Source organism: Bufo bufo, chromosome 5 (assembly GCF_905171765.1).
Source record: "Bufo bufo chromosome 5, aBufBuf1.1, whole genome shotgun sequence".
Taxonomy (NCBI): domain Eukaryota; kingdom Metazoa; phylum Chordata; class Amphibia; order Anura; family Bufonidae; genus Bufo; species Bufo bufo.
Window position 1 is genome coordinate 142,229,994 of NC_053393.1, and position 25,692 is coordinate 142,255,685.

General features: G+C 45.2%; 1 protein-coding gene across 2 annotated transcripts in view; it reads right to left on the reverse strand.

Moving 5' to 3' along the window:
- MAPRE2 (microtubule associated protein RP/EB family member 2) overlaps window positions 1-17,591 on the reverse strand; it is a 200,452-nt gene extending 182,861 nt beyond the window's left edge. Inside the window, exons 1-2 of one of the 2 annotated variants that reach the window (XM_040431897.1) lie at window positions 17,478-17,591; window positions 1,559-1,618 (exon numbers count right to left, since the gene is read on the reverse strand). The gene's annotated coding sequence lies outside the window, so the exon portion shown is untranslated. Of the gene's footprint in view, window positions 1-1,558; window positions 1,619-15,095; window positions 15,152-17,477 lie in introns of those variants that run through there. The other variant, XM_040431898.1, reaches the window with a different exon arrangement.
- Window positions 17,592-25,692: the final 8,101 nt, after the last annotated feature.

Sequence of the window (25,692 nt, forward strand, 5' to 3'; positions counted from 1 at the left end):
TGATCGTTGGCCCGTCCATGTAAATATGCCAATTATTGGGAAGGAATGCTCATAGGAATGTTCACTCCCAATAATTGGTCCGAAACTCAGCTCATGTAAAACACGCGTCAATGTTTTATCTGTTTTTGTATCCTGCAAAGAAATAAAGAATCCGGTTTTTCAAGTACGGCAGTGCTGGAGTATTTTTTCTGTATTTGGGGTGTGGCAGTGCCATATTGGGCTGGATTTGCAACTGGTGCTGTCCAAGGCATTCATTATGAACAACTCATCACTCACTTATTTACTGCAAATGACATAGCTCCAGTACATTTTGCTTTGTTTTCCTCATTCCATTTCTGTCCAGAGTGGGGCACACATTAATGCACATGGGACAGCTATTGTTTTTGAAAAAATCCATTTAATTTTAACCTTTTAACATAAATTTAAATGGAAAAAAGTAATACTTGTAAAGGATTACACAACACTTAATTTATTCGTTCAAGGTGAAAGGATTCCCATTAAATAGCTTTCTTATGTATACAGGCATACAGTGGTAAAAAAAAAAGAAAAAGAAAAGAAAAGAAAGTGCTATAACTGTATAGATAAATGACAAAATATATGATAATAGAACATTTAAAGATTGGTAAATTCCATCTCAAAGGAATGGCTTCACCAGAAGAAGATTAAAGTTTTGGAATGGCCCAGCCAGAGCCCAGACCTGAATCTAATAGAAAATCTGTGGGGTGATCTGAAGAGGGCTGTGCACAGGAGATGCCCTCGCAATCTGACAGATTTGGAGTGTTTTTGCAAAGAAGAGTGGGCAAATCTTGCCAAGACAAAATGCAGAGTGCTGTAATAAAATCAAAAGGTGCTTCAACAAAGTATTAGTTTAAGGGTGTGCACACTTATGCAACCATATTATTTTATTTTTATATTTTTTTCTTCTCTCTATCTAAAAGATTTCAGTTGGTTTTTCAATCGAGTGGTACAGTTTATAGGTCACATTAAAGGTGGAAAAAGTTTGGAAATGATTTATCTGGTCCTGGTGCTATAACTGTATAGACAAATGAAAAAATATATGATAATAGAACATTTGTAGATTGGTAAATTCCATCTCGGGTACAGAGCACCAAAACAATTTTGGCGCACACATGCAAACATTATGAGCTGAAAGTAATCTGTATGGGGTAAACACAGATGTAGCAGAGCAATTGCTACGTAAAATCACAAATGACACATAATGAACTAAGCTAAAGACACACTTAGCTCTGCTACACATATATGCATACATATTTCCAAGGATCCTTAAGCAGGAGTAACTTTTGGGTATATTTATGATATATAAGCAGTATATTAGCCTGAAGACCTGCTCCAACAAACTCTGCATACACCGTCACAGTGTCCCTAAGGTGGGGAATACGTCATACGGTACCTGATCAATGCAACGTTTTGTATAGAAATGTGGTAAATCTTAGTACATCAATCCTCCTTACTTTTAACACAAATTAAAATTGCAGCAGAAGCAATATTAACCTGTCATATGCATCAACAACAACATTATAAAATGTGAATCCCTTACCCTGTGCATTCAGCTTATACACCACTTGGCAAAATAAATGTCTCCGACAAGGTTGCTGCCCTGAAAAATAAGCAGACCTTAGATTAGCTGGTACGTAGGGCAAAACAATCGCACACAATCTATCCAATACAATGCCGCTTCTGTTGCGTTTCTGACAGTGCCATTACTTGTGGTTTTCGACCCCTGCAAGCTGTTAGATAGAGGCCTTTGTTGAAAAACAGCAATGTGACCCATCTTCACTCCCGGGACAGGAAGGCCTGGCATCTGTTTCACTCCTTTGAGGTTTTCCTATCCCTTGGTTTCTAAGATTGAGGTGCCTGTGGTGCGGAAAGACCTGCAAGTTTATACTGCCCCAGGTACATAGCTATAAGGGGTGAGAGGTGGCAGTGACACCTGGGCGCTAGTGCCAAAGACCCCACCACCACTATTATAAAGGGTAGAGGTGTGTGTGTGGGGGGGGGTCCCATTACACCTGTGTCCTGCTCATAAAGAAGAGAGAAATGGGTTTCACATTTCCAAGTCCTCCACATATATATATATATATATATATATATATATTTTTTATCTCTGCTGGGTTAATATTATACATACATACACAATATATATGTCACGGCTGTGTCATGGTCTGGTGTAGTGGACCATGACACTTTTGCCGTGCACGCTTGTTACTGGTGGCAACATGTTGTTTTGCATGTTTTGACACTTCCCCTTTAAGTTGTGTGACCCTTCCCATCCTGGTGTGTTCGGGGTTAAGATGTGTGCTTGGTGGAGCTGAATGTGGCCTCTGGCTTTTCTTATACTGTGTTGTGAGCCTGAAGATCAGTTGGTTGTTTGCCTGCGTATGTGTAGGAGCCCTGCTCCTTTCTTGATGTCTATTCTTACTTGTGTGAGGGACTCCTAGTTGGACATCGTTTGTCTCCCTTGTCTCCTTTTCCTTCCTCACTAGTTATGTTGTTTGGTGTGCTTTATGTTGGGGTTTTGTTTATGTCATGTCTGGTGTTCCATGTCGGGTCGGTTTGGTGTTGTGATCTGCATGGATGTTTGATATTTTCCCCAGTCTGTTGTTGAACCATAAGCCTGGAGCTTCCATGCATCTGGTGTTCGCACGGAGGTCCGGGTAGATGTTTGGCTCCGTCTTTGCATCTCTGCTCCGGCAGGTAAGTGTTGGTTGTCGCCAGGCTTGGACTGGCCCACAGGGGTACAGGGGAATCCCCCGGTGGGCCCTTAAGCAAGGTGGGCCCCTAGTCTCCCACCCCCTACACAAGTGGCACATAACACAGTAGACTTACTGCACTACATGCATATATTCAATGTACAGCACCTCAACCAGTCTATGTTCATATAAAAAAAACTTGTTAAATTATTTATTATATTTGAATGTATCCGTATGATGGGCCCCCAAAATAAATTTTACTGGTGGGCCCCAGGTACCCCAGTCCGACACTGGTTGTTGCTAGTGTTCTGTTGTTGCACTGTGTACTTACCTGCCATCCAGTTTCTGCATTTGGTCTTTTCCCTTCTGTTACTAGGCCTGTGGGAGACTCCAATTTATCCGTGTCGTGGATGAATCGACCGTCTCTTATTCCTGACTTCCATATTGCAGGGACCGATAGGGTCAGTAGGGCCCAGGTTCGAGAGTATGAGCCCCCCTACCATCGAGGGCGGCTCATACAGCCAGGAGGTCAGGGATAGGATTAGGGAGGCTGTAGGAGGTGACCTGCTCCCTATCCCTGTTTTTGGGCTTAGTAACAGCTCTAATTATACGGTGGGGAGTTTCCCCCACTCCCCACTGTGACAATATAGATGTCATAGTGACATTCAAGTTACCTATACAATTTATTTTATTTTTTTATAGACATACAAACAATATTCAAAGAAAGTAACTACGGTAGATAATCTGTCCACTTATACTTGCACATTAAACATCTCCTTATCTACAACTCATTCATGACATTATACATCGCTTATTCCCATAAAAAATAAATAAATAAATGACCGGTAACCTGTATTTCAGACTCATCTCAGGGACAGGACTCATCTCCGGTTAATTTGCATATGTATCAAATTGGTTATTTTACACAATAAAAGCACACAGAGCTATGGGGACTGGATATTGCGGATGTGCTAGCGGCCATCTAGCAACCCATGTCCTCAGCTCTATACACAAAATACTGGTGACAGGTTTCCTTTAACATGGGTTGTCTTGGATGGTTTGGAATAAATTGTTGGAAAAACTGAATGAATATACTAAAAATAAATAAAATAAATAAAGAAAAATAAATAAGACAAGATGTAACAAGCATGCAATACACAAAGCTTTGTAGATACTCAAAGGCGGATACTCGTCTTGCAATTCCCCGCACCCACCTCCTGTGTTTGACAGTCCCTGAGGGCCAAGCGGAGACAGCCCTGTTGTAGACACACACCAGAGAGGAGTGGGCTAGGATTGCTGTCTGTGTAGTGGCAAGCCAGACGCACAATGAAGAAGCAGCGTGGTAATCTTCCCAATGACTACACCTCCATTCTTCCGAATAACATAGTAAATATAATGAGGGACCGCTCAGAATGAGAGCCCGTGTTCCCCCTCTGTCCTATAAAGTGCTGCACTATTGACCCGGCAATAACGGATCATTTACTCCAGCACATTCACTGGCCTATTTCTTCCAATGTCACCTTATATATAGCGCAGCTGTGGTGGTCTTAGTTGTAGTTAATCTTGAACTTCAGACTTCTCTCATGCTACACTGATATGGAGTTTAACAACAGGTTAATGCTGTGGTGTAGTTACAATTAATATTAAATCGCTGGCTGATTAAAGAATGTCACCACAGCACATACTCCTAGGACTGAGAGATGTAAGCAATTATATCCACCTCCATGTAACTGAGCCCTCTCCTCACAGGACATAAGGCAAGAAGCAACATTCATGATGGACATGGATGCACAGTGTTTAAAGGGGTTCCCCTATCCACAGAACAGGACATAAGTGTCTAATCACGGGGGATCCAAAAGCTGGGACTCCCACAAATCACAAGAACGGAGATCCCAGACTCCCCATGTGAAAGGAGGGGTAGTGTACATGCAGGACCACCCACTCCATTCACTTCTCACGAATGCTGGATGTCCCCAGAGATCAGATACCTATCCTTTGATAGTTTTAGGCCTCATGCAAACTACCGTATGTTCCTTCTGTATCTGATCCTAATTTTTTGTGGATCGGATGCGGACTCATTCACTTCAATGGGGTTGCAAAAGATGCGGACAGCATACCGTGTGCTGTCCGCATCCGTATGTCTGTTCCTAGGCCTCAGAAAAAAAAAAGTAGAACAAGTCTTATTCCTGTCAGTTTTGTGGACAAGAATAGGCATTTGTAACATACTGTGGGACCTGCGGAAGGGAAAATGTGGGATGCACACGGCCGGTATTAGTGTTTTGCATGGACTGCGAAAACCGATATGGTCATGTGCATGAGGCCTCAGTATGGTTTAAATCCTTAAAGGGGTTGTCTCACTTCAGCTAATTGCATTTATCATGTAGGCAAAGTTAATCCAAGGCACTTACTAATGTATTGTGATTGTCCATATTGCTTCCTTTGCTGGCTGGATTCATTTTTCCATCGCATTATATACTGCTCATTTCCATGGATTATGGCCAGGACGGGAGTTGCTGCAGGTGTGCTTATGTGCACTCCCACAGTCCTGGCCATGAGAGGGGCAAGTACTTGTTTTTCTATAATGTGCAAGCACGACCGCTGCTGCTGGATTGCAGGGTGGTCGTAACCCTTGGAAATGAACAGTGTATAATGTCATGGAAAAATGAATCCAGCCACCAAAGGAGGCAATATGGACAATCACAATACATTAGTAAGTGCCTTAACTTCATCTACATGATAAATGCCATTTGCTGAAGAGTGACAACCATATTAAGGAAGCAGCAACTTTTCATGTGTTAATTTTTAGGGTTTTTTCTGCCCCACCTTTCAAGAGCGGTAACTTTACTTTTCCGTAAGCACAGCCATATGTGGGACAAGCCCCCTCCCTCCGTTCAACTACTCAGCTCATACATACCCCAGGTGCAAGTGATGGATATATAGCGCAAAGAGGTTAGGCTGAGTTCACATCAGCGTTCAGCCTTTCCGTTCTCCTGATCAGTTATAGGAGCAGGAGAACGGAAAGGACGGATTCGGCACATAACTGAGCCGAACGGAGCCTGCGGACCCCATAGACTATAATGGGGTCCATTAGGTTTCCGCTCAGAAGATGATTTTGGAGCGGAGACAAAAGTTGTGCGCACAGGACTTTTGTCTCTGCTTCAAAAATCTTCCTCTGAGCGGAAATCGAACAGACCCCATTATAGTCTATGGGGTCCGCAGGCTCCGTTCGGCTCAGTTATGTGCCGAATCCGTTCTTCTGCTCCTATAACGGAGCAGGAGAACAGAGCGGCTGAACGCTGATGCAATTTGCAAGGATAGAGTTTTATACAGACCTGATAGAAGAGGTAAAAATTAAAGTGGCATAGATTTGGAGTTGCAGTTTCAACCAAAACCCTAAGCCTGGAGAGCATGTGAGCCCCCCCAACACCACTGCCGAGTGCTCCTGAATCTCTTTACTAGTCATAGAGAGAAACATTCAGCCACATAGTTATAACTGCGCAGTTCTCCCTATCCATGTGGACAGTAACTTTCACTGCACTAGATCTGGATGCCATTTAATCCTATTTGCCAGGAGGCTATATGGCCCTGTGTATCCAGCTGCTGTATAGTTCATTATTATGGCGTTATACATTAATATTTTTTGTCTGGCTTAGGGCTCTTGCACAGGAACGTAAGGGCTCTGTGCCTGTGCTGCGGACCGCATACAGCGGTTCCGCAATACACGGGTCACCAGCCGTGTGCATTCCGCATCACGGACGCGGACCTATTCACTTGAATGGGTCCGCAAATCCAGAGATGCGGTGCCCCACGGAAGCACTACGGAGTGCTTCTGTTTTGCGGAATGGACGGATCACGGACCCCATTCAAGTGAATGGGTCTGCGATCCGCATGCGGCTGCCCCACGGTCGGTGCCTGCAATTTGTGGTCCACAGTATGGGCATGGAGCCCTTAGAGGGATCAGTGCTCAGGTATCTTACTGTCCACTCACTAGCTACAAATGCTTAGAGAGAACACGGTCAGGAATGTAGCTGAAAGCTACAGATTCTGCCGATTTTATTTTATTTTTTTAATATGGCATGTTGATAAGATTTGTTTAACTCTCATCCACTCTGCTGCTCCTGTAAATGCAGATTATCTACCCGAAAATTTCAGTGGAAAATCCACAGCGTACACACCCCATGAGAACATACCCTTCTAGTATGTCAATGCAAATAGTGATATACATGACTAACTATTGCTTTATATTGCAGTGAACCAGGGGCACAGCGCACACAGTGGAAAAATCAATGCAAGTAAATTACATGTCAGCAAGTTTAGTGGCTCAGTCACAAGTCATAAGCTGGTTGTAATTCAGAATAACTCTTTTCCAGTGTTTGCATGTGTCAGTGCATGGAGATGAGCTGTTACATATACTATCTGCATGCATTTGCATGTCAGCCATGGTAGCATGCACCTGTAATTTATTTCATATTGCTTGGACGGAATGGTCTTTGTTTTTTGAAAGTCAAATACTGTAGTCATAGGGGGAGATATTTCAGGATAGTCATAAATTTGGCGCATCCTCCGGCAGTCCGTGCACTTAAACAGAAATCTACGACAGCTCAGAGCTGCTACAGATTTAGTAACATAGTTTATAAGGCTGAAAAAAAAAGACATCTGTCCATCCAGTTCGGCCTGTTATCCTGCAAACTGATCCAGAAGAAGACAGACAATTTTACTCATTTTAGGGTAAAAACTCCCTGGATCAACGACAGCTCTCTAGAAACTATAACCTGTAATATTACCCTCCAGAAATACATCCAGGTCCCTCTTGAACATATTTAATAGGGATCGACTGATGAAAATCTGTGAACTTTCAGGCCGATAGTCGATAATTTATACCGATATTTTATATCTCATAATATATTATATTAGTTGGTAGTCACTGAGGTGGTGGAAATTAGCATTTGGCACTAGTATATTATAAATGTAAATTATAAATTAATAAAGCCCTTAGTTGGTAGTCAATTTATAATTTACATTTATAATATATTAGTGCAAAATGGCAATTGTTAAACCATCCCCCCTTTCCCCCTCCTCACTGACTTTATCAACCCCTATCAGACCTCAGATCAGCTCTTTATCAACCCCCATCAGACCTCAGATCAGACCTTTATTAATCCCTATCAGACCTGTACGGGGTCAGGACAGTGCAGCGCGGGCCCCATCAAAAAAGACCAGGGAGGGTGAGTATCGGAAGCGCTTGCTGTGCTTCTTCCCCGCTCCCGACACCCGATACATACTAGTGCACGCTTCTATAATGGAAGCGCTCACTAGTAATGCATATAAAGCGAATATCGGTATATCGGCAAGGTTAGATGCCGATAATGTACAAAATCCTGAATATCGGCCAATTGTTGCAACCCATTATCTTATTGGCCTTGGCAGCAGCTGCCTGACACTGGTATCTACAGCTTAGTTTGCTGTTCACTAAAATTCATCAGTCCTTTCCCATGTCAGTGTTACCCAGTGTTTTACCATTTAGTATGTATGGGTGACTTGCATTATTCCTTCCCATGTGCATAACCTTACATTTGTCATTGTTAAACCTTATCTGCACAAGCCTCCAATCTATCCAGATCCCTCTGCAGCCGTATACTGACCCCTGAGGTACCCCACTAGTGACAGTGACCCAATCTGAGTGTGTACCGTTAATAACCACTCTCTGTTTTATCACTGAGCCAGTTACTTACCCACATACAGATATTTACCCCTAGTCCAAGCATTCTCATTTTATATACTAACCTTTCAAGCGGTACAGTATCAAATGCTTTTGAGAAGTCCAGATAAACGACATCCATTGATTCGTTGCGGTCAAATCTAGAACTTACCTCCTCATAGAAACTGATTAAATTAGTTTGACATGACCAATCCCTCATAAAGCCATGTGTCAAGGCCTAATGTGTACGCCGTGACACTGTTGCCAGGCTTGCTGTTGCCGGTGGCAACCTGTTGCCTTTTGCTTGGGTATGCAATTCCCCTTCAGTTGCTTCTTCCTTGTGTATGGTTAACTTGGGGTTAATGATTGTTCTTGGTGTGGGTGTGGTAGCTTTGGGCTATTTAGCCTCTGCTGGATGCCTGTAGCTTGGTGTTCCTCCAGGCTTGGTGTGTGTTGGTGGTTCACTGCTCCTGCCTGGCCTTACCATCTGTCCAGTGAGGGCCACCCTTGAGGTCATCAAGGTCTTCCCAGTGTCTCCTTCCCATCCTACCCTTTGTTGACTGGTGTGGGTTTTGTCCAGGGTGTATTTATGTCTAGTGTGTTGACTGTCTGGTCTGTTTATGTTTCCAGCATGTTTGCTAGATATTCCCCTGTTGTATGTTGTACCTCCGTGAGGGGGCTGGTTTCCCGGAGGGGTGAACCATAAGCCTGTATGCAGCGCTGCCTGGGGATGCCGTGCACTTTGCTGCATGGGGGTCCAGGCAGTAACTGGTATCCTGGTTTCCTGTATGTGTTGTGCCCTATTTGGCATGTAAGCTCCGGTTCGTATGCACAGATTCCAGTTGTGGTGGCAGCGGCAGGTAGGTGAGTTTTCCGGTGTTCTTACCTGCCGATCCAGTTGCTGCATATGGTCATTTCCCTTCCACCTGTTACTAGGCAGCTGGAGACTCCGGTTCGTCCGAGTCCCTGAGGAACCGGTTGTCTCCTATTCCTGACCCCTATGCCAGGGACAATCAGGGTCAGCAGGTTCCAGTGCATGAGCCCTCCCACCTTCAGGGTTCGCTCATGCGGTCAGGGTCAGGATTAGGGAGGCTGTAGGTTGTGGCCTGCTCCTTTCTTTGTAGTCTGGCCTAGTAACAGTTCCCACTATACGGTGGGGAGTTTCCCCCACTCCCCACCGTGACAGTATGACCACAAAGGCTCCTTGCTTGGCGCCTTCGGAAGAGGGCCCAGCATGTGTCGCCTGCCATTTTCTGGCGCGCATGCTTATCCTCCGGAGGGAGGGTGAAAGGTGAGACACTGTTAACAGTGCTGTTCTCTGTGACAGTGGTTGCAGTAGGTGTGAACAGTCACTTGTGTTTGCGTCTCTCCTCGTCCATTTCTCAGTGCTTCTGTTGCTGGTGTGTGCTGGCTGCATTCCTTCGGTGTGCTGGTTGGGGATGCATGCTGGCAGCAACTTTGTGTGAACAGTGTCTGAGCTGGATGCAGCGTTCAGTGTGGTCTCTCGTCGCTGTTTGGTGGCTGGTTCCTGTGTGTTGCTCCAGGGGCTGGCGGCAGTCCTGGAGAGACTTCCTTGCACTGGCACTGAATCTGCTACATACATATTTTTTTTCTCCCCCCCCCCTCCCATCTCCCCTTTTCTGTTTGGGGGGGCATTGAGGGGTGGGAGTGTCACGGCGTATGGTGTACACCTTGACACTGTTACCACGTGTTGCTGTTTTGATATGTTGTGGCAGTGTCACGGGTTTTGCTGTGTGCGCCGTGACTTGCTTGCCACGCATTCTGTTGCCTGCGCCAACCTGTTGCCTTTTGCTTGGGTGTGCAATTCCCCTTCAGTTGCTTCTTCCTTGTGTTTGGTTAACTTGGGGTTAATGAGTGTTCTTGGTGTGGGTGTGGTCGCTTTGGGCTATTTAGCTTCTACTGGATGCCTGTAGCTCGGTGTTCCTCCAGGCTTGGTGTGTGTTGGTGGTTCACTGCTCCTGGCCTTATCTGTCCAGTGAGGGCCACCCTTGTGGTCATCAAGGTCTTAGTCTAGTGTCCCCTTCCCATCCTACCCTTTGTTGATTGGTGTGGGTTTTGTCCAGGGTATATTTTTGTCTAGTGTGTTGTGACTGTCTGGTCTGTTTATGTTTCCAGCATGTCTGCTAGCTATTCCCCTGTTGTATGTTGTATCTCCATGAGGGGGCTGGTTTCCCAGAGGGGTGAACCATAAGCCTGTATGCAGCGCTGCCTGGGGATGCCGTGCACCTTGCTGCATGGGGGTCCAGGCAGTAACTGGTATGCTGGTTTCCTGTATGCGTTGTTTGTGTTGTGCCCTGTTTGGTGTGTGGGCTCCGGTTCGTATGCACGGATTCCAGACGTGGTAGCAGCGGCAGGTAGGTGAGTTTTCCGGTGTTACCTGCCGATCCAGTTGCTGCATATGGTCATTTCCCTTCCACCTGTTACTAGGCTGCTGGACACTCCGGCTGGAACCGGTTGTCTCCTACTCCTGACGCCTATGCCAGGGACTGTCAGGGTCAGCAGGATCCAGGTTCCAGTGCATGAGCCCTCCCACCTTCAGGGTTCGCTCATGCGGTCAGGAGATCAGCTTCAGGATTAGGGCGGCTGTAGGCTGTGGCCTGCTCCTTTCACTGTAATCTGGCCTAGTAACAGTTCCCACTATACGGTGGGGAGTTTCCCCCCCTCTCCACCGTGACACCATGCTGATCTGGCGTTATTTGCTTATTTTCATTGATATTCCGGAAATGCATCTTTTAGAAAACCTTCAAACAGTTTACTGGCATAAATGAAGATAAATTTGTCACTGCTGCTGGTCACGCCCCCTTCCTGAAAATTTGTGAGGGTGGTATAAAACTGGAATTTTTGCCAATTTTTTTTAAAAAGTCGCAAACACATTTTTCAACACCACTGTGCAGGTGCCAGGGGTATGAAAAATTTCCCCAATAATGTATGCAAAATGCATTAAATTTTCTGGCTTGCATGTACATGGTTTATTTGCAGAATATTTCAGTTTTGTTGTGGGAGCTATTTTTGTGACAACTAGAAATGCAGTAATACTGGTTGTCACTCCTGAATATCACACTCTTGATTATCATTTTCGAAGCAATTAATACAACTGTCAAATTATCAGCATGCTGTATCAATAAACATTCATTAGAGAGTTGCTGAAAAGCCATTTGAAAAACTGACAACCAACATGGCTGCACTTTGTGTTGTCAGTCACATAAATAGCAGCTAAACAGATAAATTCTACAAGTGATGCATGTACACACATGTCAAGGAGAATCCCAAAGCGCTTTATGTAACTACAGTGGATTTCTTTTTATTGTGCCACTAAATTTGCTGCCATAATTTACTTTTGGTGGTTTTTCCATTGTGTACACTATTGGGGTCATTTATCAAACTAGTGTAAAGTAGAACTGCTTTAGTTGCACATAACGACCAATCAGATTCCACCTTTCATTTTTGATAGCTCCTTTGAAAAATGAAAGGTGGACTGATTGGTTGCTATGGGCAACTAAGCCAGTTCTACTTTACACCAGTTTGATAAATGACCCCATATGCCTTTATGTCAATTATTTAAAAACTGACACTAAGGGTCCATTTTGCGGAACGGAATTGCGGACCCATTAATTTCTATGGGGCAGCACGATGTGCTGCCCGGACACGGAATTGCGGACCCGCACTTCCGGGTCTTGCGGACAAGAACAGGCATATTCTATTAGTGCCGGCAATGTGCAGTCCGCAAAATGTGGAACGCACATTGCCGCTGTCCGTGTTTTGCGGATCCGCAAAACACATTGCGGACGTGTGAATGGACCATAAAAGGAAAAGTTCAATATATCTGCAGCACAGAAATAATTACTAAACTTTAGTTATTGCTCAGACTTCTGATTTACTAAATGGTATTTTTTAATTTTTAGTGGAAATCCTCTTTAAGGATAGGAGGCTGGCATTGCCCAGAGGAATTCCTAAGATTCCAATTTCAGCAGCTTACTTCGAAGGTGGCAACTTTTTCTAGCTGTCATATTTGAATCCTTTTCACGTTAAGGCATAGTGCGATACAGCAGGCGATTTGTCGGGAGGGAAGCGTTCCTGCTCAGCAATCAGCTGCTCATTAGTAGAAGTTACCGCTGCTATTACATGCAGCGATCTCCTCCATAGTATGGGGATGACTGATCGCTAATGCCATCGCTCATCCCCATGCCGTCTAGTTGTTTGCCGGCAGCAGACTGTGATAAGACATCATGATCTGCTGCCAGCAAACGGTCATTTTTTTAACCAGTTTAGAGATCTGCATTGCCCGATGAAAGAGTGGCAGTATTACACTGCCAGATCATCTCTAATGAGCGTTACTATGAATGCTCGTTAGCAATTACCTGGCCGACTATCTGCAGCTCTAATACAGTCTTTAGGCAAACACAGAACAGAAGGACTAAACAGAACAGAAGGACTGTATGGCATTCATACAGAAATTTGCAAACTGATTAGATGATATAGTTTTAGGATTTTTAGAGTCCACTTCACTGTCCATGGTACTGACAAGACTTGGGGGCCTGCGATTCAAAGGGGTTTTCCAGGCTCCCAATACTTATGACCTATCCTCAGGAAAGGTTATTAATTTTAGATTTTTAAGGGTCCTGATGCCCCACACCCCCACCCATCAGCTGTTCCCTGCAGCCTCCAGCGCCAGAAATAGCGCTCTAAACTTAACAGGAAGCACAGCTCCGTTCAAAGTGCAGTGGCCGTGCTGGGTTACTGCAGCTCATTTCCCATTGAAGTGAGTGGGAGCAAACCTGTAGTGACCTGCTGTGGCCAAAACACTTTGAAACAGAACTGTGCATCCTGTTCTGGCACCAGAGGACTCCCCTGCATAACGGAAACGGGACGGATCAGTTATGCAGCCCATAGACGTCTATTATGACTAATTGAATTATGGACCGTGGTAACGGAATCCATAATGCAATTCACCTTTTACCAACAAAAAAAGTCTCTGGTGGGCCCAGCCTCTGATAGTAGTGGGCTCCAAAGGTCCAGGAGTAAAAAAATGAAAATAAACATTTGGAGCCAATCATTTGCCACCAGGGTCTAATTCTTTGAATGGAAATGTATTACACTTTTGAGGTCATTTCTGAAAATGGTTTAAAGTAAAACTGACTTAGTTGCCCATAGCAACCAAAGATTCCACCTTTCATTTTCCAAAGGAGCTGTCAAAAATTAAAGGAGGAATCTGATTGGTTGCTATGGGCAACTAAGTCAGTTCTACTTTACACCAGTTTCATAAATTACCCCATTTGTTTGGGATATGGGCTTCGGGAAACATTTACAAAGAAAAAAATGGTGCACTACAATGGAAAATGCAATTGACAATATATGGCTAAACTCTCACACTGATATTAAAATGAGACTTTCGCCAATATATTGTTATATCAAGAACATACTGGAGCCCGCGCACCCCTTCAAGGTCTCTCAAAGTGGCACGGGACCTAAAGCTAAATGTTTGATTTATATAGCCAATTACATCCACACATTTGGCTCCCCTGTGTAGCATGTGTGGTACAAGTGGCCCGTTGCCGGCATCCTCCATTGTATACATTTTTCTGGGGGTTGCTGTTAGCAACGGACCACATGTGCAGGATTTGCTCCACCGATTATATATGCGCAACAGCATATGGGGTTTTGGGCATCCTTCTGCCTTTTATGACCCCGTTATTTTGTCATTGGCTTTGGGCCATGAGAATAATTTCCTCTGGTAGGCCCAAAAAAGCCCAGTCCGACCCTAGTACTGAAGATAACTCAACATTCAAATTACATAAATGTAGGTATGGAACTGCTATAAGGACTCTGTCAGAGGGGTACGTGACATCTGGGTGTTGCCCAAGTATAGAACGAACAGAACATGGTCTGAACTCTGGGAAAGATTTATCAAAACTGGTGGAAAGGGAAACTGGCTTAGTTGCCCATAGCAACCAATCAGATTCCACCTTTCATTTTTCAGAGCGCCTTTGAATTGGGTGCTATGGGCAACTAAGGCTAATTTCACATCTGTGCTTTTTCTTTCCTCTATTGAGATCCGTCATAGGATATCAACAGCGGGGGAAAACGCTTCCGTTTTGTCCCCATTCATTATCAATGGGGACAAAACTGAACTGAACGAAACAGAGTGTACCAGAACGCGTTCCGTTGCGTCCCCATCGCGGACAGAATAACGATGCAAGCAGCGTTTTTCTGTACGCCATGTGGTGCGGAGCAAGACTGATCCGTCACGACTCACAATGTAAGTCAATGGGGACGGATCCATTATCTTGGACACAATAGAAAACGGATCTGTCCCCCATTGATTTTCAATGGTGTTCATGACGGATCCGTCTTGGCTATTTTAAAGATAAATACAACTGGATCCATTCATAATGGATGCAGACTGTTGTATTATCATGACGGAAGTGTTTTTGCTGATCCAGGACGGATCCAGCAAAAACGCTGGTGAAAGTAGCCTAAGCCAGTTCTACTTTCCACCAGTTTGATAAATCTCACACTGAGTGTTATAGTCAATAAGCCATATGCAGGGCCATCTTTAATATTGATTGGACCCTGGGCAAGAATTTACTTGGGCCCCCTGGATCCTGCCTTCCCACATAAAACAAGTAATATAATATAGCTTACAGTGAATTACTGTAAATACTTACAGTTCTGAAGACTCCAGGAGGCTCAGGATCAGTGCTCTGGGCAGCTGGAGGTCAGGAGGAGCAAGCAAGTACCGTATTTTCCACTTTATAAGATGTACCTGATGATAAGACTCACCTAGGTTTTTGAGACGGAAAATAAGAAAAAAAATATATTTTTAACCAAAAGGTATGCTTTTGGTGGGTTAGTGTGGGTTGGTGGTCTGTGGATGAGGCACTGTTGTGGGGGCATCTGTGGATGAGGCACTGTTGTGGGGGCATCTGTGGATGAGGCACTGTTGTGGGGGGGGGGAAGAATCTGTGGATGAAACTGTTATGGGGGGGAATCTGTGGATGAAACTGTTATGGGGAAGGGGAATCTGTGGATGACACTGTTATGGGGAAGGGGAATCTGTGGATGACACTGTTATGGGGGGGAATCTGTGGATGACACTTATGGGGGGGAATCTGTGGATGACACTTATGGGGGGGAATCTGTGGATGACACTGTTATGGGGGGGAATCTGTGGATGACACTGTTATGGGGGGGAATCTGTGGATGACACTGTTATGGGGGGGAATCTGTGGATGACACTGTTATGGGGGGGAATCTGTGGATGACACTGTTATGGGGGGGAATCTGTGGATGACACTGTTATGGGGGGGAATCTGTGGATGACACTGTTATGGGGGGGATCTGTGGATGACACTGTTATGGGGGGGGGGGATCTGTGGATGACACTGTTATGGGGGGGGGGGGGGGAATCTGTGGATGACACATATATAGCAACTTATGCTATATATGGGTCATCCACAGGTCCCCCCCCCCCTCAAAACAGTGTCCCTGTGTAAATAGTGACCAATACAGGGGGTGGAGGCTGGCAACTAATCGTGGGGGGGTCTTTATATGTAAAGTGTAGTCAACTAGTCATGGCTGGAAGGCTAGTACTCACTATCAAACATTCAAACTACCGTAGCAGGCAGGCACTCAGTCACGCCGCACGCGACTGCTCCTCCCACTTTATTAATGAAGCAGGCGCATGACGGAGTGAGTGACGTTACACAGCCAGACGTCCTGCCTGCTACGGTAGTTTTCACCGGGACATGGAGCCGATCATGTCATTGTGGCTGTGGGCAGTGGCCAGCGGGGCTCAAGAGGCAGCTGCCCCTTTTGCCTCGCGTTAAATAAAGATGGCCCTGACCATATGTGATTTTCTACATGGACCACCAGTCTGTGCAGAAATTATTTCAGTAAGCGCTATTTAGGTCTTATTTTCCATATTTCCTGACCAGAACACGGACAAGTTTCAGATTGCATGTCTAAAAGAGTCCCAAGGCCAAGTTTGTTCAACCCACTAGTTATATTTGCTCTAAGACTATCTCAGATTTACGGAGCGTGTAAAGTTAGAGATCCAACTAGCCCCTTGTGTTACGAGCCCCCCGTCAGAGCACGCACAGCATTCACTCCAATTACGCTGCATCTCTCAGCGCTCTGAACTGTCTTCTTTCTCCATCCTTGGACTACTTTGCGCAAACAGGATTTCTCCTTTGTGCAAGTCATTCCCCAGAGAGTTCGGCTGTCTCTAGTGCTTTTAGCTGGAGTAAAGTGCCACCCCTGATGTATAGCCGTGTGGCTATTCTTTGCGATTCCACAGAAGTGCAGCAGGTCCTCTTCTAGACGAGGCCACCCCCCACCATCAATCTCTAAATGTGCCTAATCATTGATTCAGCGCATACATTAGCGGTCCAGGGGCCGGCAGCTGGGGACAAGCATCTCAATAATAACCCTAATTATCCATCTGGGGCTGCGAGGAGAGGGCTGACCGGTGACAGCAGGAAGGTTACCAGCTGCCATCCTCCTGTGGATGTCACTATGAGAAACACTGGTAAATGGACGGCATAAAGCGCCACCCCAGCTGTAGTAAAACAGGGAATAGCAGCACTTTAAAAACCCAAGTACTTTAAGTGACTGGCAATATGTTATTTATAGAGAATTCCAGGCGGGGACCCAGTGTATTCCAGATGTGGGCAGTAGCTGCCCTGACAGGGAGCTGACAGCAGCTCTGCAGTCAGTCAGAGTTGGGGACACTTCCTGGTCATGTGTCATGGAGGAAATGCAGGGCAGACACCTATAGATCTGGCACCATGTATACAGAAGGCTACATAAAGTGCACTGCCCCTCTGTACAGCAATGCGGGCGTGAATGAGTCATTCCCTGGGGTGCGGTGTGTGACTGACAGAGACGTACATGTACACCCTACACCACAGACTGAGCGTGCAGCACATCACACATGTGCACAATGCACCGCTGGCAGCCACGAGTATACACTGGAGGAGCGCTGCACACGCGGTACAGGTGCGCACAGCAATAAGCAGCACTTTACAGCCACAATGCACTTGACTCACCTGCTGCTGCTGTTGTCGCGCCCTCACCCGGACTCGAACTCACTGACAGCTGCTGCCGGCTCCAGCGCTTTGTTGTTTACCCTCCCTCTCTAACAAGCTACAGTGACACGCCCAGCCCGCCTCGGTCCTTCTGCTGGATCACATGACCAGCTAGGACACGCCCTCTCACCTCATACCGCTGGAAGTCTGGGGAAGCCGTCAGCTGGGGGGCGGGGCTAGCAGGTCGTGTGACGTATCTTTGTGTTTCCCAGCTGGAGGGTGAGAGGCGGCGTGTTCAGACCCCTCGACTCTCTTGCGGCGAGGGGCGTTAACGCGTGTGGCAGATACCTGTTTAAGGATAGCTTCACACGGAGGAAATCCTCCGACTATCCCACTGCAGAAGTCGCTGCGGTTTCTGTTGTGGATATGCATGCGGACTCCAGGTTTAATGCTTTGAATGGAGCAGAGCAGGCTTCTGCTGCGGTTTAGCAAGCAGTCTGCGAGGCTATGAGGCCAAAAATGGATCCTGTCTGTGCTGCATAAACTGTGGGCGATTTTCGGCAGTGAAACCTGCGCCCAAATCGCTCTGTGTGAACCTGCTGTAACCGTGCACTTTCTGGGCTCTGCTATGGCAGAAACGCGCACAGGAAGCGTCCTTGTGGAATGGATTTAGTGAGATTTGTATTAGGCCTCATGCACACGACTGTATGTGTTTTGCTGGCAGTATCCCGGCCATTTGCATGCCGCCATTTTTTTAAAACCCTGTAGAAATGTCCTATCCTTGTCTGCAAAACTGACAAGAATGATATAATGTTCTATCCTTTTTACGGACCTATGGATGCTGACAGCACACTGTGTATCTTTTCTGGCCTCAGAAGTGGATGGGTACACATTTGATACGCAAAAACTCCGGAAAAACAATTTAGTCATGAGGCCTTATCTGCAGGATGATGGCACCCCGTCAAGGGGAGGAGGATTCCGATATTCTGCCCCTATGTATTTGTAGCTAAAATACAGAGGATTAACAGTGTGTGTCCGTTTTTCAGTGTTGTGACGGCAGGTGGTGGCAGCCGGCCATAGACCCTACTGGGAAACCCTTGGTGGGCTGCTCAAGCCCTCTTCATGACTGCCAGCTGGGTATGTAACAACCTGATGCTCCAGGTGTTGGGGTATTAATGTACCCGGCCAGCGGCCGCTGGTGCCCTCCTGAATTCAGCTGTATCACATGAATCGGGTACAGTACGGGTGCTAATAAAACAATGACCTGATGAAAACTGTCTGCTGGTGCCGCCCACCAAATAGGGACAGCTTCTGGGGAGGTATTTGGTGTCATGTGGTTTTAGTGGGGCAGTATAATGCGTTGTACTGATGTGGTTCTGCTGGGGCAGTACATTGCGCTGCACTGTGGTATATGGTTTTCCTGGGGCAGTATATTGTGCTGCACTGAGGTATGTGGTTTTCCTGGGGCAGTATATTGTGCTGCACTGAGGTATGTGGTTCTGCTGGGGCAGTATTGTAGCTGGCCAGCTAAGACCTGTCCTAGGTTGTTAATATAGCTTATATATGTATACAGCTAAACCTGCCAATAGCCTTAATACAGTTCCTATGTTTATGTGTTAAAGACAAAAGCAGAGTTATTTACTGTGACATCATGTTTTGGATGCTATATAACTGTTATATTTTGTGTACACAGAAGCAGAAAAGATAATATGCCTTTTAAGATTCATTTTGTAATGTAAGGTGGGCTCAGTGACACAGCAGGAACAACAGAAAGCATAGTGTTAAGCTGTTACTGGACAGAAGTCTAGACCAATCACAGCCAGCTTCTCACACAGCAAGAGTTTTCACCAATCACAGCCAGCCTCACACACAGCCTGTCTGGGAATTCCCCTAGCAGGAGCTGCTAGAATCATTATTCACTAGAGACAGGAGCTGAAGAGACATTCACTGCACTGAGAGCTGTGTTTTTATGGGAACAAGAGGTCAAAATGGGTATTTAGAACAGTTATATAATGTTCATATTAGTATTAGATGATTAGAACTATAAACTGAACCAGTTATATATGTGTTTTCTTACAGTTCCACCAAATTCAAATGCAAAGTACAAAGTGCAAATTGCAAGCTACAGTTGCAAACTGTGAACTACTACAAATACCATACAAACATATTGCATACTACCATACTCAACCAATCTGCAAGTAGTTACTGCTAACTGCATACCGCCATTTTGTGATATCTTTTCAACACATGTTTTTTACATGGACTATCTGCTGCGGAGGCGGCAGTGTTATATATATGAAGATAAGTTGAAGTTAATAAAGAAGTTATTTTCAAGCATCTAGTGTGCTCTTTAAACCTACTGTTTCCATAGAACGGCGCTAGAGGAATTACAGAGTAAGGCTACATGCAGGCGACTGTTGTGTTTTGCGGTCCGCAAATCGCGGATTTGCAAAACACGGATGGCGTATGTGTGCATGGAACGGCACAGACAGCCTTTAATATAACTGCCTATTCTTGTCCGCAAAGCGCGGACAAGAATAGGACATGTTGTTTTTTGTTTTTTTTTGCGGTCAACGGAACGGAGCAACTGATGCGGACAGCACACGGAGTGCTGTCCCCATCTTTTGCGCCCCATTGAAGTGAATGGGTCCGCATCAGAGCCGCCAAAACTGCGGCTCGGATGTGGACCAAAACAATGCCGTGTGCATGAGGCCTAATAGACAGTCTGGTTAAACTAAAAGTCAGAGATATCAAAATTCTTCTAAGGGCTGTTTCACACGAGCGAGTCCATTGTGGGAATCGCGCTCCGTGTGTGAGTGATTCTCCGCTCTGAACTTGCAGGAGCGCACATGATTTATAATGCTATGTGTCTCTACATGGCCTTTTTTTTACAGAATCATAGTGACATAAAGCTGTCACAATGATTTTGTAGAAATGAGGTCAATCAGAGGCACAGAGCATTATAAAACATGATAATGCCGTGCGCTCCTGCAAGTCCAGAGCGGAGGATCACACGGAGCGTGATTCCCGCAATGGATTCTCTCGTGTGAAACAGCCCTAATGCCACAGCGCAAAAGGCACTTCATAGTGCTGCGCCTGCCACGAGTATATTGTGCTGCACTGAGGTATGTGGTTTTCCTGGGGGCAGTATATTGCAGTCATGTGGTTCTGCTGGGGTGATATTCTGTTAGACTTTTAGTTCCTAGTCCACCCCTGGTGGCAGCTGAACTTGTGGCTGTCACTAGGCAGGCTAACTGGTCATGCTCTGTAACCACTCCCAGGTTCCTCTTTTGGTCGTGGCTCATCCGCCATCACCTTGGCCTGGAAGTTGATCTGCAGCCAGTTGCAGATGCTGTAGGGCAGTGCAGCAGACCCCACGTTTCCTGCAGTCAGGACTCGGGTGTGGTGTAGGGTCAGATCTCAGAAATGTTGCCAGGCTCAGGTGACCCAGTTCCCACCGGCACCTCTCACTGCTTACTAACAGTCTCACGAGGCAGGAGAATGTTTGGTGTCACTAACTACGGGCCGGAGATGCTCACAGCTTCTAACGTATATAACTCTGTCCTTCTTTATGGGGCTAACCTGCCGCAAAAGTTAGTGACCAAGAGCCAGTGCTTTGCACCAGTGCCTTACAGAGGACCTGTCCCCTCTCTGGACATGTCTGTTTTAGTAACTACTTGCATTCCCCATGTAATAGCAATTCTGGAGCATCATTACTGTTTTGTGTAATTCCTCTGTTATTCCTGCTAGATGTTTGAGTGAATTGCCAGCAGTCTGCCAGGTCTGGATTAGTGTTACCAGTTGGGGTTGTGGCCCTGCTCAGTCTGACATTGGTAACACTGTTTGGATAGTGTCAGACCATGCATGGACATCTTCCCATCTGGACCATCATTGCAGACTGCTGGCAATTAATTCATCAATTTCTAGCAGGAATAATAGAGGAATGACATAACAGTTATATAAAAAGGATTGTTATTGCATGGAGAATAAAATCATTTTGTAAAAGAGACATATCAGGAGAGGTGACATGACCTGTTTAAAGAATCAATGTGTATAACCTAAGTGCACAGTAAGGGTACGGCCTCGTTGGGTGGGTCTCTTTCTACACAAACTGACATGCTGCTTAGAGCTCATTCAGACGACTATATGAGTGAGTTTGCATGCGTTCCGCAATTTTGCGGAACGGGTGCGGACGCATTCATTTCAATGGGGCCGCAAAAGCACACGGTGTGCTGTCTGCATCCATAGTTCTGTTCCGCGGCTGCGCAAAAAAGATAGAGCATTTCCTATTGTTTTCCACAATCGTCATAGGGCCGGCAATGTGTGGTCCACAAAATGCAGAGCACACAGGGCTGGTATCCGTGTTTTGTGGCCCGCAAAACACGTCCGTCTGAATGAGGCCTTATTTACAGTAAGCAGCACAGTTCGTTTTTTTTTTTCGTTTGCAGCATGTGGATGAAATTCCGTAAAACCCTATGGATACACAAATCTGTGGCATATCCGTCCCATTTGGACATACCGCAAAGTAATATGGAGATTCTCAGCCAGTACAGTAGTGCATCATAACCATTAGCAAGACATCATCAGCGTCACACCCAAATTACTAGCACGCATGCATCAGTCACTCCTAGGCAACACAAGTGCTTCATAAATATGATGCTCATTCTGAACCCCATATATCTCATTGTATTTACAGCAAACTGGCATGAATACATTGATAAATCTCCCCCATACAGCTCTAAATCACTGCTTCCCTTCAGATGATATATAACAAAACTGCCTGCAACCACCACTAGGGGGAGCTCAGGGCACAGGGATTTATAATTACTGTTGACTGCATTGGAAGCTGTAGTAATCTTTTATTTATTTTTATTTTTACTGAGCTCCTCCTAGTGGTGGCTGCCTGAAAATGCAGTGTTTTCATATTGGGAACAGAAAAAGCAGGCCCCGCAGCAGCCGTATGCTCTACCTCCATGAAATGCCTGCAGTGACCAGAATTGGAGATACCTCTAGTCCAAATAAATGGTTCTGCTATATGGCGATCTTGGGGAGCAGCTGTTGTGCCCAAGGATTGCACTGTAGCAGTGCTCACATATAAGTGAATGGGGTCACAGGGTGACTTTCACATTTGCTGCAACTGCAATGGCAGAATCTAAAAAAAAATGGTGCAAAATCACTGTGTAGCTAAACCCTTAACCCCTCAGATGCTACGGTCAATAGCAACCGTGCCATCTGAGTGGTTAAACAGAGAAGGGGGCTCCCTCTGTCCTCTATACAGGAAATACGGGACACGTTGTACAGTACGTTCTAATGGTACCATCTAAGATTGTAAATGATGTAGTGGGAAGCATGAAGAAAATTCCAAATGGGGTGGAATTGGAAAAAAAGCACTATTCCACCATAGTTTTATGGGTTCCCTGTGCAGCAAAAACTGACCTGTTTCCTTATAAGACCAAATTTATATATGAATATTTGTGTGGCAGGCCTTGGAGCCTGGGCCACAGAGAAAGCCAGCTCAGATGCCGTGGTCGCAATTAAATGTCCATGATCTGTGTTATCGCCAATCACAGACATTGCTGGGTGTCTGTCATGTAAAGCTCCAGAGCAGGTGCCTTCTCTAAAGAAATGACTTGCACAGGTATATTGCTTGGTTGATCCTGCTGATTAAAATGATATCTGACTTAAGAAAAATGTGAGAAGATGTGGTGTCACCTGGAATAAATAGCGTCCATGGAGTAATAGTTATACCAGAGAATTTGGATGCAAATTCTAGTATCAATTACCCCTTTTCTTTTGTTATAATTTCTGCTTTTTCAGGTCATCATTCAGCTACTTTCACACTGGCAATTTGGCTTTCCGTTTGTGAGATCCGTTCAGGGATCTCACAGGCGGTCCAAAACTGATCAGTTTTACCCTAATGCATTCTGAATAGATAAGGATCCGCTCAGAATACATCAGTTTTCCTCCGTTCCGCTCTGGAGGCGGACACCAAAACGCTGCTTGACACACAATGTCCTGACACACAATGTAAGTCAATGTGGACGGATCAGTTTTCTCTGACACAATGCAAAATGGATCCACCCCCCCATTGACTTTCAATGGTGTTCTAGACGGATCCGTTTTGGCAATGTTAAAGATAATACAAACGTTCTGAATGGATGCATGCGGTTGTATTATCGTTGCAGATCCATGACCGATCCGCACCAAACGCGAGTGTGAAAGTAGCCTTACATAGTTTTCTATGCTTCATGTCATTTTTATTATCTAGTAACCAGTTGTTGCCTATATAATAGCATGAGGATACCATTGTCTGTAGCCTGAGGAAGGAGGTAGTCCAACTCCGAAACATGTTGCTTTCTGTCCTCTCATGTATTTTATTTTTTACGCTACCATTTCAGTGATCATCTCCTTGAAACCATTTTTATTTTTCTCCTCTTCATCTTTACCAACTATTGGTTGTCTTACTTTCAGACAGATTTTTACTCCAGAATTGCACTGAAATGTTGGTGCAAAATGGGGCATTGTAAGCCCCACCCTGTCGACATGAAGCTCCACACCCTTGCGGAGCATATCCGAAAACCAGTGTAGAAACCCTTGCTGCAGCATTTTGTATCACTTTTGTTAGACAGATTTTTTGAGCAGATACATTAGTCTGATGTTACATTGATGCAAATGAGATTTACAATTTGTTTTTATTTATTACTAATTGTATGTTTTTATTTTTTCTATCATGCCCTATGAATTCAGGTTTTGCTGTATATTTTCCATGTTGACTTCAATAAAGAATAACTGCAGCATTAAAAACTGTCTGTTGAAACCACAGGTATCCAAAAAGAATCAGTTCTAGAAACATCTTCGAATTGTCCCTTTAATTTGAAAAAGTGTCAAGCCCTCATGCACACAACTATGTCTGTATTTCGGTTCGCAACCAATGGATCCCCAAAATACAGATCCCCCTCCTTGTGCTCTCCACATTTCTCCCACTCCCATCAATAGAAATGACTCTTCTGGTTGCAATGCAGACCAGGGTAGGACATGTTCTAAAATTTGCAGAACAACTACATGTATCTGCAAAAAAATACAGATGTGTGCATGACCCTGAATGGCTCAGGGTGCTAGCCGTAAAAAAAATAAAAATGTGGGTAGCACAAAAACGTTCATGTGCATGAGACTTTAAAGGGAGTCTGTCACCACTATATGACCTTATACAGCACTTACATGGCTCTGTAGCAAACCTATACAGGATTCTAATGGTACCTTTGTACGTGAAGCGATGCCATGCCCACAATGGGCCTCACAGTGCGCATGCCCCGGGCTGGCGGAGCAGTGCGCAGGCGTGGGATCTCGGACGGACCTAGCGATGGTGCAGGTGACTTGGAGAGCGGGCAAAAGAAGAGGCTGGGGAGGAGTAAAGTAAAAAGAAGGCAGAGCAACCTGGGCACTTACACACTGAACGCCGCCCCTGGGCACTTACACACTGAACGCCGCCCCTGGGCACTTGCGAGTGCTCATTTGCATATAGATTAAACTGCGTTTTTCCTGCTTGTTCAAGTCAAAAGAAAAGAACAAAGGTACCGTTACATTCATGTATAGGTGTGCTACAGAGCCATGTAAGCGGTGTATAAGGTCATATAGTGGTGACAGACTCCTTTTAAAATGTTTTTGGCACAATTTAGACTCTGCGTTTATATTGCATAAGGCAAAGTGTGAACATCCTCTTCCATAGGTCGGAGGTGTAGAACTATTCTCTGAATGTGTGCATTATAAGGAAGGAGAGGGGGAGACATTACATATATATCAGTCTATGAGCAGGAATGAGTGCAGTGCAGCTATGAGAGGTTTTAAATAGCAGCTACCAAATTAGCTGTACAGATGAGTCAGCCTGAATGCCCCATGCCATTTAAAGTAGGTCATTCTAACATCTAGCATTGGATGAGAAGTCCGCACTTTCTGTAGCAACCTAAACTGTCGTGCACATGATCGTATATGTTTTGCAGTCTGCAAATTGCGAATCTGCAAAACACTAATGCTGTCCGTGTGACAACAGCATTCTATTTGTGGACCCATTGTCTTCAGTGGGACCGTGATACGCATTTTGTGGGCATATTCTGTCTTTTTGCGAAACAGACGTACAGATGCGGAAAGCATGCAGAAAGAACATGTTCTAAACTTGTCCAGAAAATGCGGGCCATGGACCCACTGAAATCAATGGGTCTGCAAAAAATGCAGATGCAAC